Here is a 12,845-nt window from a genome sequence, read left to right as displayed (position 1 = left end):
CCAGCGATCAAGAAGCTAGACAAGGTAGATTTTGTAATCTTGCTGCTAAACCTGCATGTGATTTTATAGTTCTCTGTAACAGTTTACATACATATATATATATATATATATATATATATATATATATATATATATACACGTGTCTTTTATTTTTGTTTGATGCTAATAGGGATGGTACAATCTTTCTTTCTTAGGTGTGTGTCTCTGCTTGTTTTTTGTGTTTGGTTCCGTTTCTGTTTTATTTTGCTCTCTCTCTTATCTTCCTTCTTGATTTCTAGAACTTTTTAGCTTGTTGTTTTGGGTTGCTTCAATTAAAGTTTAAAGTCTTGGTTACTGCGCCTTCTGCAATTAAATTTGATTTTTATTTTATTTTTTTGATGCAAATAAAGAAAATTTGATATTCATTCGGGTTATAAATTTCGCCCTTTGATTGCTGATTGATTCTTTTTTAGTTGGCTCTCTGAATCAATAAGTCGCAAAAGTATTGCATCCTTTTTAAGTCAACCAAAAATCTATTGTATGCAAATGTACTAGAATTTTCATAATGATCATTCAATCTCATCGATGGTAATGAACAATAAAATGGTGTATATAACATAAAAAGACATAGAAGATACAAAAAAAATATAGCAGAAGATACAAATCTCATTATACTGAATTCCCTGTAGAAAAGATACTAAATCTTTCTATTACCAAGTCATAGGCTACAACCGAAAACTGGAATTATTGTTCTTCTCAAAAAAATAAGCAGAGAAGACATCGTTGAGTTGAGGGTGCATGGTTAGTTATAACGTGAAAGTGCTGATCGGTGCTGGTGCTGGTGAAAACAGTTATACGACACGGGTTGATGAAATTGGATAGTGCAGGGGCTATAAGTAAGTGTATGGAAATTCGAAGTTGGAAATTACATTGATAAAAAAAGAGCGCTCGAAAAATCACTATACAAAGACCACTGTGCACAAGAAAAACTATGACAACTCCCAGTTTATAGATCGTAGTACCATGGAGAATGCAATGGGATAGTTAAGTCAGCCAATTTCTTTTTACAATTTATCTTTGATGATTTACGGTCATACCTTGCACGATGACCTTGGGCTAGCTAGGCTTATTGGAATACAACGTTTCAAATGAATCAAATCTCACTCTTTGTCTGATTTATGATTTTTCACTATATAACTAATCCAACCCCCAATAATTAAAAAAGAGCTTAGATTTTGAGATCCAATGATACAACCCCAATAATACAAGTTGTTATAGTGGAGGCTTTTTCTTATAAGAAGAGAGTAAGAGATCGAACTTCCTACTTCTCAGTTCTATAATATGCGATACCATCAGTTTCTATGGTAGACAGACTATCACACAACTATTCAGTTTCATAAGAGTATATTGTTGAGATTGGTTCCATATTGTTTGGGAAATTTGAGATCTGTGCCGTAGGGTTTTCAAAAAGAATTTAGGCCCGTGGAATTCTATATCTATGAGAAAATTAGCCTAAGGCCTCATCCATGGATTACCCATAATATGAGACCCTTAATTAAAGAACGATATTTTTGGAGGACCATTGTTTTATTTTGGGTAAGACATTAATCTACGTCACCCCTTATAAAGATATTTATATTAATACCTAAATTACCCTCCTAATAAGTTTTGGATAATATTTAGTTAGTGTTAATAATAGTTAGTGTAATGATTGGTGAAATACTTAGTGAAATAATTATGTTAAAGATAATTAGTGATATTAAAAAATTAGATGGGTGCTTTATAATAGAAGTATAATTATTGAGAGTATTTGTTAATCATGGAAAATAATTTTTTTTTTGGGTTCACTAAACTTGAGTTTTCAAGTGATGATTCAATTGATGATAGCTCATATGAATCTTCATCTCCTTCCTCTCCTAGAGTATTTGTTAATCTTCATAATGATTCGGAAATAATTTATTTATTATATGGTGATTGTATTCTTCCCCAAACTCAATCTCAAGATGAAGACCATGGATTTTACCAACCACAACCGCAGGATGAGTATTTGGGTACCCAGGTATGCTTCAAACTTAGATAATGTTGGTTGAATTGCTCCAAATTTTCAGAAAAATAAAAAATTTAAATTAGATTTGGGCTTGTTCGGTTACCTTATGTGAAGCCAGACCAAACTATTTTCTTTGTAGTTGCGTGTTCGGATCTTACTTTGTTCTATCATATTGAGTACTATCTTCTCTAAGATTCGATCGGGATTTATTCTGCGATAGCTAAGATTAAAAGTAGTCACAAACATCTTCGTCGCATTGTTTGTGATTCCACAATATCTTGTTCCGCTACCGTACGGTTAAGATCATTTTGAGGTGATTAATATTTAGAGGTTGTTCTTCGGGAATATAAGTTCGGTATATCAATTGGTTCATGTGTACCTTGATCAATCAAAAGACTGAACAAAACTCATAGGTATTTCTGTGGGAGACAGATTTATCTATTCAATAGACTTTTCTGTGTGAGACAGATTTGTTTATCAAGTCTTCGACTTTGGGTCGTAGCCACTCTTCGTTGTGGGTGAGATCAGCTAATGAAATCAAGTGCGTAGAATCCTTTTGGGATTCAGAGGTGTAAGAAATGCAACTGTAGCTTGATCATTGTGAGATTGGTTAGGGCTCAACTACATTCCAGTCCGAAGCTAACTTGTAGTAGGCTAGAATCTGTAGCGACCTAATACAGTATGGTGTTCAAATCTGGACTAGGTCCCGAGGTTTTTCTGCTTTTGCGATTTCCTCGTTAATAAAACTTATGGTGTCTGTGATATTTCTTTTCCGCATTATATTTTTTATATAATTGAAATATCATAGGTTGTGCGTAGTTCAATCAATTAGCTAATTCAACCTTTGGTTGTTGATACAAATTGATTGACACTTGAACATTGGTTTTTGGTACAGTTCAAGTTGTTTCTCATAATAATCAGGCTCACGGATTCTATCTGTTTGATTTGCTATTTACATTGAGAAACAGAGATACAACTCTTGGATATAATTATTGATAAGAGCTGGCTTTATTAGTTGGTTCTCTCAGAATTATATTGGATTCGTCTATACAGATTGCCCAAACGAAATATTGGGTGTGGTTGCTAGACCCCCGTTTTTCAGATATTGTTATTTATTCTCTTACTTCTATCAAATCGATAAATCTTCAAGAAATTCCCTCGACACCTTATTCCTTATTTTCATTTGAAAGGCAACATCACCATCTCTAATGATCCAGTTTCACCTATTTTGCATTTCTTTGACAAAATTCTTTTGAATATCCCTTTTATCCATTCCCTCATCTGAATCGACATTAGTACTCAAAGTCTGGTTCTTTTCTTCAATTTTCCTTCACTCTGACACCTTTGAGCTTCCCCCAATTTGATTTTTGAGATATCAAAGGATTTCCATTCAATTTGAAAATATTTTATCTCATTTGTTGATGTAGAATTTCTGAGTTAACTCATTAGAACCAATTTGCAGACTCTATCTCTCCTCTCTATAAAGTGTACAGCTTCATACATCATATAAATCGTCGAACTAATTTGGTTTTTAGTTAAACGTATATTACAAGCAAAATATATGGCTTCATACTTGTGAATCGTAAAGGTAAATTGTTTAGGCTAATATTACAAATTTGCATAATGACTGATGATGTATCTTAGGATCAGGAGAAGAATTACCAAGAATAAATGAATTGTTTTTGTTCAATTTACCCTTGAAATATGGATACGCACTAAATCAAGGTAGTTAGTGGGCATTTGGGTGTATTCAGGTGTCAAAAGTAGACCTGAACATTCGGATCATGAATAAAGTTGATGGAGAAGATATGCATAATTTATAAAGAGATATCAGAAACTGATGGAAACCCGATCCATATAAGAAAAAATAATCCCGAGTACTGGATCTTTGAATTGTACAATGATACAGATTTAAGTCATCTGACACAACATGTGTGATTCATAAACTGCATCCATCTAAAATTATGAGGCTCTTTTGGCTTGTATCCGAAACAAAATGTCATTTGTAACAGGTCATGGGAAAAAGACAAAAAAAATTATCGGGAATGTATATCAATATATTTTTTGTGTTGACTACATATTTTAAATATGGATAAATAAATATACGACGATATTAGATTTTTTACTATTTGATAAAAAATATTACATTAACCAGTTGGAGCCTAACAAACTAAGCTCCAACAACATACTACTACATTATTTGAACAGGTTGTTGTGTTAGCCTACCAGCGAGCCTCATGGATAACCTATAACCAAGTGAGACAAAGCGAATGGGGGGCTGAGATTGTGTCATAAGGGGGGCAAACTAACTCTACCTTCCATGTTAATTTCTGCAATATTACGCCATTGGAGGCTCGAAACCTTGTAAATACGACATATCTTGTCTAGGCAAAAAACGGGTAACTAGCTCAGCGAGTATTATTTTAATTTTAGAAAACTCGATATTAATGGCTTATTTTTAAACATTAATTATTTTAATTTTCGGAATTTCAACTACTTTAGTGATCTTTAATATTCCTGATGGAGTAGTGAACACGGAAAATTATATGAAGATATTAACGACATATTCTTAAATATCAATTATTTTAATTTTCGGAATTTCAAATACTTTTATCTTTAATATTTTTATGGAGATTTGAAAACGGTGAAAATGAATGAAGAAAGCTGACCAAGATTAATGCAAGTGAATTAAATTTTACCTAAAATACAAAATAAAGTTTGGACAAGTTAGGCAAGATAAAGAGATCTCCAGATTTATCTAGAACAGCGATTGGGGGATATAAATTACTTCCGCCAACTAGTAGTGTTTGTTAAGGGGTGATTTTTGGGTATGAAAATACTAAAATACCCTTCCCTCAAAATAAAATCTAAAAACTTAAAATCAAAAAACAAAATCATATCCCCCATTTCCATCTTCACTTCTTATTATTCTGTTTTTGGGTTAGGGATTTGAAACCCAAATATTCCCCATTCCCTTTCAAATTCTAAATTTTCCCCACTCTCTTTCAAATTCACTTCTCCTTCTTTGTTGGCTCCTCATTTTGAAAACAATTTTATTTTTTTTACGTTGGGAAGTGATGAAAACCATGCCGATAGTGATGAAGACCATGCCGGTAGTGATGAAGCCCATGTCGGAAATAATTTTTGTACATTGCCGGAAGTGATGAATACCATGCCGGAATTGATGAAAACCATGCAGGCAAACGGTGCCGGCATGCTTGGTAACTAACATACAATGCCGTAACTAAATACCAGCATGCTCGATAGAAATTTATCAATGCTGGTAGTCAAGTGAAAAAAAATTCAATCCTATGGATACTTTACATCGTGTGCCGGCATAGAAATTTAAGCAACTATGCCGGAAAACGATGCCGGCATGCTAGAGAATTAACTAACTGTGCCGGAAGTGATGAAAACCAGAAAAAAATTCAAAACGGAAAAGGTTTTAAATTTAAAAACGAGACCCCCTGCATAGCGTAACGGCATAGTTTTTTGGTTAAATACTATGCCGGCTTGAATTTCAAAATGGGGGATAAGCTCAGTGTCGGCATGGACATGGTATGAATACAATTCCGGTATGGCTACTTCCGACATGGTATTCATACCACGTCCATGCCGGGACCGAGCTTTTTCAGCTGCAAAAATAGTGGATTCAAAGAAAAAAAATCAAAATTTCAACCTCTTAGCAACAATTCTCTCTTCACAATCATCCTCCATTTTCACCATAATAATTTCCCTCTCAAATTTTCTTTCCCTCCTTCTACTCTCACGTCACTCAACCAAACACAAATAATAATACACTCTAATCATTTAACAAAAATCTTAAGATTTTACTAATTATTATTAATCACTAATCCTGATTAGTGAGGGGTAGATTAGGAATTACATAAAATACTTAGATAAGGGGTGACCCTGATTTGATATTTGGATCCCATTTTTGTCCTTTTCTGATATCCCCAAATTATTTTTTATATCCCCCAATCGCGCGTTCTTTATCTAGGGAGAAGATAAATCATTAGTTGTGCTTTGTTTAACTTAATTAAAAACATTATAAGTGGTACTTATTAATTAGTTTCTCATTAATTGCTCATGATGAATGATTTATTAATTTTTCATTAAAAATGTCTTAATTATTCTAATAAATATATATTTCCATTAATAAATAATTTTTATAAAAATTATATCAATAGAAATTAATAAATAATTTTGACAAAAATTATATCAATAGAAATTAGTGGTGGTAGCGGAGGAAGTAGTGGCTGGTAGAAAAGGTGGCGGGTGTTAGTGAGTGGTGGAGGCGATAATATTAATGGTGGTAGAAGAAATAGTTGTGATGGGTGATTTTATGGTGGTAGGTGTAGTGAATAGTCATGAACAATATTAGTTCTGTATATTTACAGCACGACTAACACTGTATTTTCAAAGATATAGTTGGTTGTTTTTAGCGCAATTGATAAAAACATACACAATATCTTGGGATGGTATCATACCATTTAGGAAAAAGTGATCATGGTCGTTGGATCAACTGAACGTTACCCCTACTACTTTTAGTACCCAATTGTATAAATCATGGTTCTAACCGATAAAATAAATTTGTTTGCGATACAAAGCAGAATATAACAAAAAACAAAGTAATGAAATAAATTAATTAAAAACCGATGTTTGTTTAACCAAAACTTTATACATAATGTTTGTGATTCAAAACTAGAAGGACTGTCAGCGGCCACAGGAGGTGGGTGGCGGTTTTGGTGGAGAATGAAATGGCATCATATGGTTTTGTGGTGGCGGCGGCGGTTGGTGAGTAGTAATATACTATGTTAATTTCGGGTTGCCACAAAATGGGTACGTTATAAATTAGAAGATGTGATTGATCGTCTTAGTGATAAAATAAACTCAGTTAAAGTACATGAAAGATTAAAAAAGAAATATCACGTTATATAAGTACTTTATTTCTCATTGATTAAATAAGATTCATACAGAGCTTTAGTTGGTAGCCGAGCAACGAGCTGGACACCAACCCCTTTCTGAATAACAACACCTAATCTATGAAAAATAAAACTGCCTAGACTACAACCAGCATCATTATTAACTAAACAGTTCTTTAAACGCTTAAAAAAACAAATCAAAATTAATTACTTAAAACAAACGGCACAAGTCAAAATTAAAACACGAAAAAATATTTATTATCGACATGTGTGGGTACCATAATAGTTGTATCCTATCTTGGTATACTTTTATTCCTAGTTCTTTATATTATACTGCAAAACGAAGATTCTCTAAGTTAGGCAAGGTAAACATCGGTTCTGATTTTTCCACCCAATTTAATTTCACGACTACAGTCGATCCCATGAATGCACACTTTAAATGAGAAAAATTCATTATTATTTTCTTCCCATATCAACAGCCAAAATCAAGCAGAGAAATTTGATCAACTGAAAATAACGAACCTACCATCCCACAAAACTGAACAATTCATTCTCTCGCTCATCCTGTAGGATGAGTGGATTTGAGAACTCTAATTCCCCATTTGGAGCAAATTAAAATCAGAAATAAAATTGGGAATGTGAGATAGACCGAGGAGAGAAAAAAACTTAAATCCAAGAATATACTTCCCTCAATTTTCTTTTCATATTTTCTCAATCTACATCTCCAACCAATCAAACTAATTCGAGGTAACAATATTTAAGAAAACCCTTCCGTATTGCTTCATGTCTGAATTTTTGAATTTCTATCATTTTCTTGAATTTTGTTTTTTTTATATTTAACTAAAGTATATGTTTTTCAAAGATGGCCTAACTGATTCCAATAATCTCATGGTTGAAATTTAGGGTATATGTATTTTGTTATTTACCAGATTATTAAAATTTGGCTATCGCAGGTCACTGGGGTTTTAATCTATTTACAACTTTTTTTTCTAGAAATGTGAGATTCTCTCAAGTACCGATTTTTACTTTCTATTTGTTTAGACTTTAGTGTAAATATCATATTGGTTTCATCTTGACAACTACACTTAGAGAGAAACTTATAAAAATTATTCGGATGACACATCATAATTTGACAATTGTAATGTATATAACACCCGTGCCATTATGGCATGGGTTAAATCCTAGTATAATAATAAAACGGAGGGGCGATTTATGAAAATTTGGAGGCGATCAAAAAGTTATTGGTTTTCATCTGATCAAACCATCTCTTTTTGATTCCTCTTCTTTGTTTTCCTCCCCCTTTTCTTTTTCTTCTCCTGTCAAGCTACCTTTTGGTACAATTCTTGTTTGCAGCTTTCATAGATTAGGAGTCGTCATTCAAAAAGGGGTTGGAGCTCAGCTTGTTACTAAGCTTCCGACTAATTTCTTACAAGATGATAATTCTTCCAAGCTATTTTAATTTGAAATTAAATATGTCATAATAAAATTAAAAATATAAAATGTATAAGTTAAAAATTTTCTTAATTTTTGAAAGAAAAAAAATCCTTGAAATAGAATATGGATTTGAAAATATCAGTTTACTACTTTAGCCCGAACTGAACTATAACTTGTCTTGAGGCGGTGGTTCAAGAACCGGCCGGGGAGATCCGATATGCGCTCTATATAAGGAAGCCTTATTCACGAGTCAGTATCATCCAACTGTTTCCATCTCTCTTTACGTCCCTCTCTCTTTCTCTTTTCGTCTTGATATCATACCAACAACTATGGGGTGCATTAACACTAAGAATCTGAACAAGAAAATTGTTCATCCTTCTGAGGTTTTACAAAAGAAAGTTAAAAGTGAAAATAACGTTGAGGTGAAGGAAGATACGGATGAAGGATGGGCTTTAGAGAAGGAGGGTAGCAATATTGCTGAATTATCTGATGGAAAAGAAATTGATCAAGTTAATATGATCAAAGAAAAGGGTTTGGAAGATCTAGTTAGAAGATATGAGGTGAGCAAAAGTAATAAAATCTCTATTCGTAGTGCAATGTTGATACTAAAACATGAATTGCAGTGTTATTATACAGCATCAGAGTTTGACATGTTGATGAAGTTCTTGGATAAAAATGGAGATGGGTTTATAAAGATTGAAGATTTTATTCAAGTCTTCACCTTCAAGTCGAAATAACAGGTCTTGATGAACAACGCTATTACGATGTTGAATTTCTTTTTATTGATGATCAGCAATTGCGGTGTTCAATTTGGTCGGTAATTAGGTTAGATTAGGTTATTTTATTCATTAATTACTGATGATTAAATATGTTTAGTTTCACGTTCAGAGAAATAAAAAGAAAAAATCTTGATGATCAGCAATAAAGATGATCAATTTGTTAATTAGGTTAAATTTGTTAAGAGATAAATTCAGTGTTTTTTGTTTAGTCCTTTCTTCAAAGTTGCACATTAATGAATTAGTACTCAAAAGCTTCACATGAAAGCTTCACATGAATTTTGAAAATAGCAGGCGTTCAATGTGTCATCTGATAACATAACTTGCAAAGGGCCGGGACGATAAAGTAACATGTCTCAATATTAGAGAGGTTTATCTGTAGGGAAATACTAGACCATGTAATGTTTTTGTAAAAACAAATGTTTTGCAAAACTCCATTCGTTTTCGCAACGCTTTCTTCAACTGTTTGTAACAGTTTCTTCTACTCATTCGTAACAGTTTCTTCAACCTCGAACGCTTTCTTAAACCCTTTCGCAACAGTTTCTTTAACCCTCATACGGTTTCTTCAACCTCGTAACGGTTTCTTCAACTATTTCGTAACAGTTTTCTGAACCCCAAATGGAATGTTAACCTTCCTAGGTGAGACACAAAAATTTGGAAATTATGAATGTCTCCCCTACCTAAATGAGGAGTTAGAGCACAATTTTAGAAATAATTGTACAAAGAATCTGCACATTGTAGAAATAATTATGCAGAAACACCATACACAATATTTTTAGACTAAACTGATAGTACCTCTTGTTGTACATTTATTTTGTAAAGGCAATACACCATAAAATACAATCCTGTTAAAGGGGTGGGTGGTTCCATTGGAGGTGCGGCAAGGGTGATAACAATATCCCTATTATGGGTTAGGGGGTGTCCTATATGGGTTGTTAATTGACTAAATTACCCTTTTTACCTCAAATGGACTAATTTACCCTTGTTTTTTTGGTTGAAAAGACTGGTCCTTCCCCGTTATTAACCCAATTGAATCAGAAAATCAAAACAATTTTTTTTTTGCAACTTTACTTCATCTTCTCTTATCCTCCTCTCCACCATTAAAACTGATTTTTCATCGTCCTCTTCGATTAATCGGCGATTTGAAAAATTGATAATCGTTGATTGGAAACTATATTAGAGATGCCGAAGAAGAAGGTTGACGAAGATTATAGTCGTTCTAATGAACCAAATCCTCCATAAGGTCAAGAACATCAATTTGAAACTCCTCAACCGTCAAAATCAAGCACAATGACCTTTATGAGGTATGTTTCGAAAAACCCAGTTAGGGTTTAGTTTATTGTGTTGATTTAGTTAGTTTTGTATAAAAAATTAGGGTTTTGGATCGAAATTGAAACTGAAATTTGTGTGTTGCATGTGAGTTACGGTTGATAATTACTTCAATTTCAACCGTAACTATGGTTTTCGTTGATGATACGGTTCGTAATAACTGAAATACTAACCGTAAGTTTTTAAATTGATGAGAAATTTTTCAGTTACGTTTTTTTTTTTTGCAATCGTAAGTAGCTTATGGTTAGTCTCGTATGTTGAGTTATGAACCGTACATTTTTCTATAACTTTCATTTGGTTTCTACGGTTTGTAATTCCATCAATTATCAACCGTATTTGAGTTACGACTTGTAACTTAACATCCATTACCCACCGTAGAACATCATGAATGTTAGTATTTGGCCAAATAAAACTTATGGTTGAAAACTAAGATAAAATACCAACCGTAGTTTAGTTACGGTTGATCTCGATACATCAGCTACCAACCGTATTGTGAGTGGTACGGTTGGTCTCCGTTCATTAGTTACAAACCTTAACTATGCAGGCTCACCATTTTGTTTTGTTTTGTTTTGTCTATATTATTTGTTTTACCCTCAGTAAATCAATCAATTGTAATGCTTGTGTAGGAAGAAATGAGGAAATGACTTAACCCCGATTGATCACACGCCCACCTCTCGCGGTGATAAGCATTTAGGGGTTAATAATAGAGGCATCCACAAGAATGAGAAGAAGATGAAGAATAAGTTTGAAATTAAATTGAGGGAACAACCTGTGGCTGAATATGGAGTTGAGCTAGAAGGAGTGGAACATAATGATCAAGAAGAGGTCGGAGTCGAAACTAACCGTGAAGGCAACGAAAATGAAATTGTGGAGGAAGAAACTAATAATGATGAAGATGAAGAATAATTTAAAGGAACCGATGATGATGGAGGGGAGGAAGAGGAAGCAAATGATGAAGAGGAGGAAGATGAAAAAAATGATGAAGAGGAGGCCGATGAAGAAAAGGAAGATGAAGAAAATGATGAAGAAAAGGAACATCAAGCAAATTTTATGTAGCTATAACATGCCGACATGGGAGTCCCAAACTTGTCATGTTTGGACAAACATACTCTTCTTCATAATCCCCCAATTCATAATGTTGTACTCATACATTATCTTATCAATAGCGCGGTGCGAAACTTGATGTGTAATTCCCCTTACACACTTATTGTCTAACCATTTGGTGTGTTGTTTACTTCGGCTTTTTTCAAAAGACTCCATAACTCTATCGTGATCACGGAAGAAATACGAATCCATGGCTTCGAATAGCGTAACTAACCCACCATTACAACTATGAAATTTCTTCTTCAACCGGTTGTGAGATGACTCCGTCGTACTTGTAGCTTGGTTGTCATAGTGCCTATATTGGTTAGTGAACGCCGATACGAACTTCTCTTTGTGTGGATCTAACCAATTATCCAACAAATACTTCACAACACTTGGATAACTTATTTTCCAATGAGCCACTAACATACGAGATCTATCCTCATATTCTTCCACGGTGATAGAATAGGTCAAAGCTCTCCACTCCGTTTTGAAACTTTCCCATTTTAGTTCCGCCAACTTGTCATCCTTCTTAAATTTCTCTTTGGAATCCTTTTGTTGATGTAACGGTAGTTTCTTTATTCTATCCATTTCGCTTTTTTTGGTTGGCGGACAAGGCGCATGTACTTAGTTTCAATACTTTTCCACAAGTGGAATGTGCAAAGAAGGTTATGAGCTTCCGGGAAAACCCTCCTTATTGCATTCAAGAAAGCTTGTTCCTTGTCGGTAACAATCACCTTTGGAGTATATCCCTCTACGTAGAATAGCTTCACTTGGTTTAATGCCCACACATAGCTCTCTTCGAGCTCATCTTTCAAGAAGAAAAAACCAACACTAAAAGGAGCATTGGTAGAAGTTTGCCCGACAAAGTTCAATAACGACATCTCAAACTTGTTTTGTATGTGCAATCCATTAGAAGGATTTGATGAGAGCACCGTGCCAACTTCACAAACTCAGGATTAGCCAACAAAAGATGTCTTATTCGTCCTTTCTCATCATCATCGTGGAAACCGAGTAATTATTCGCCTCCCCCAAATGCCTTAATTGTTGCATTTCGTTCCTTTGTTCCCATTTCTTATCTTTCAATTTTGTTCTTGCGTTGTAGATGTTAGCCAAAGTAGAAGCATTTTGTGGGTTTATTTCCTTTAAGTGAGAGAGGATATCAACGGGCTTTATATGAATTTGTGTCAGTGACTCTACGATCTTCTCTTCTTCTTCGGTAAGGCGTCCAACATAAGAATGTGATAGCAAACTCTCCGGTATAGGGTGGTT

This window comes from Papaver somniferum, chromosome 1 (assembly GCF_003573695.1).
Source record: "Papaver somniferum cultivar HN1 chromosome 1, ASM357369v1, whole genome shotgun sequence".
Lineage (NCBI taxonomy): Eukaryota > Viridiplantae > Streptophyta > Magnoliopsida > Ranunculales > Papaveraceae > Papaver > Papaver somniferum.
Note: the sequence above shows the minus strand (reverse complement) of the source record.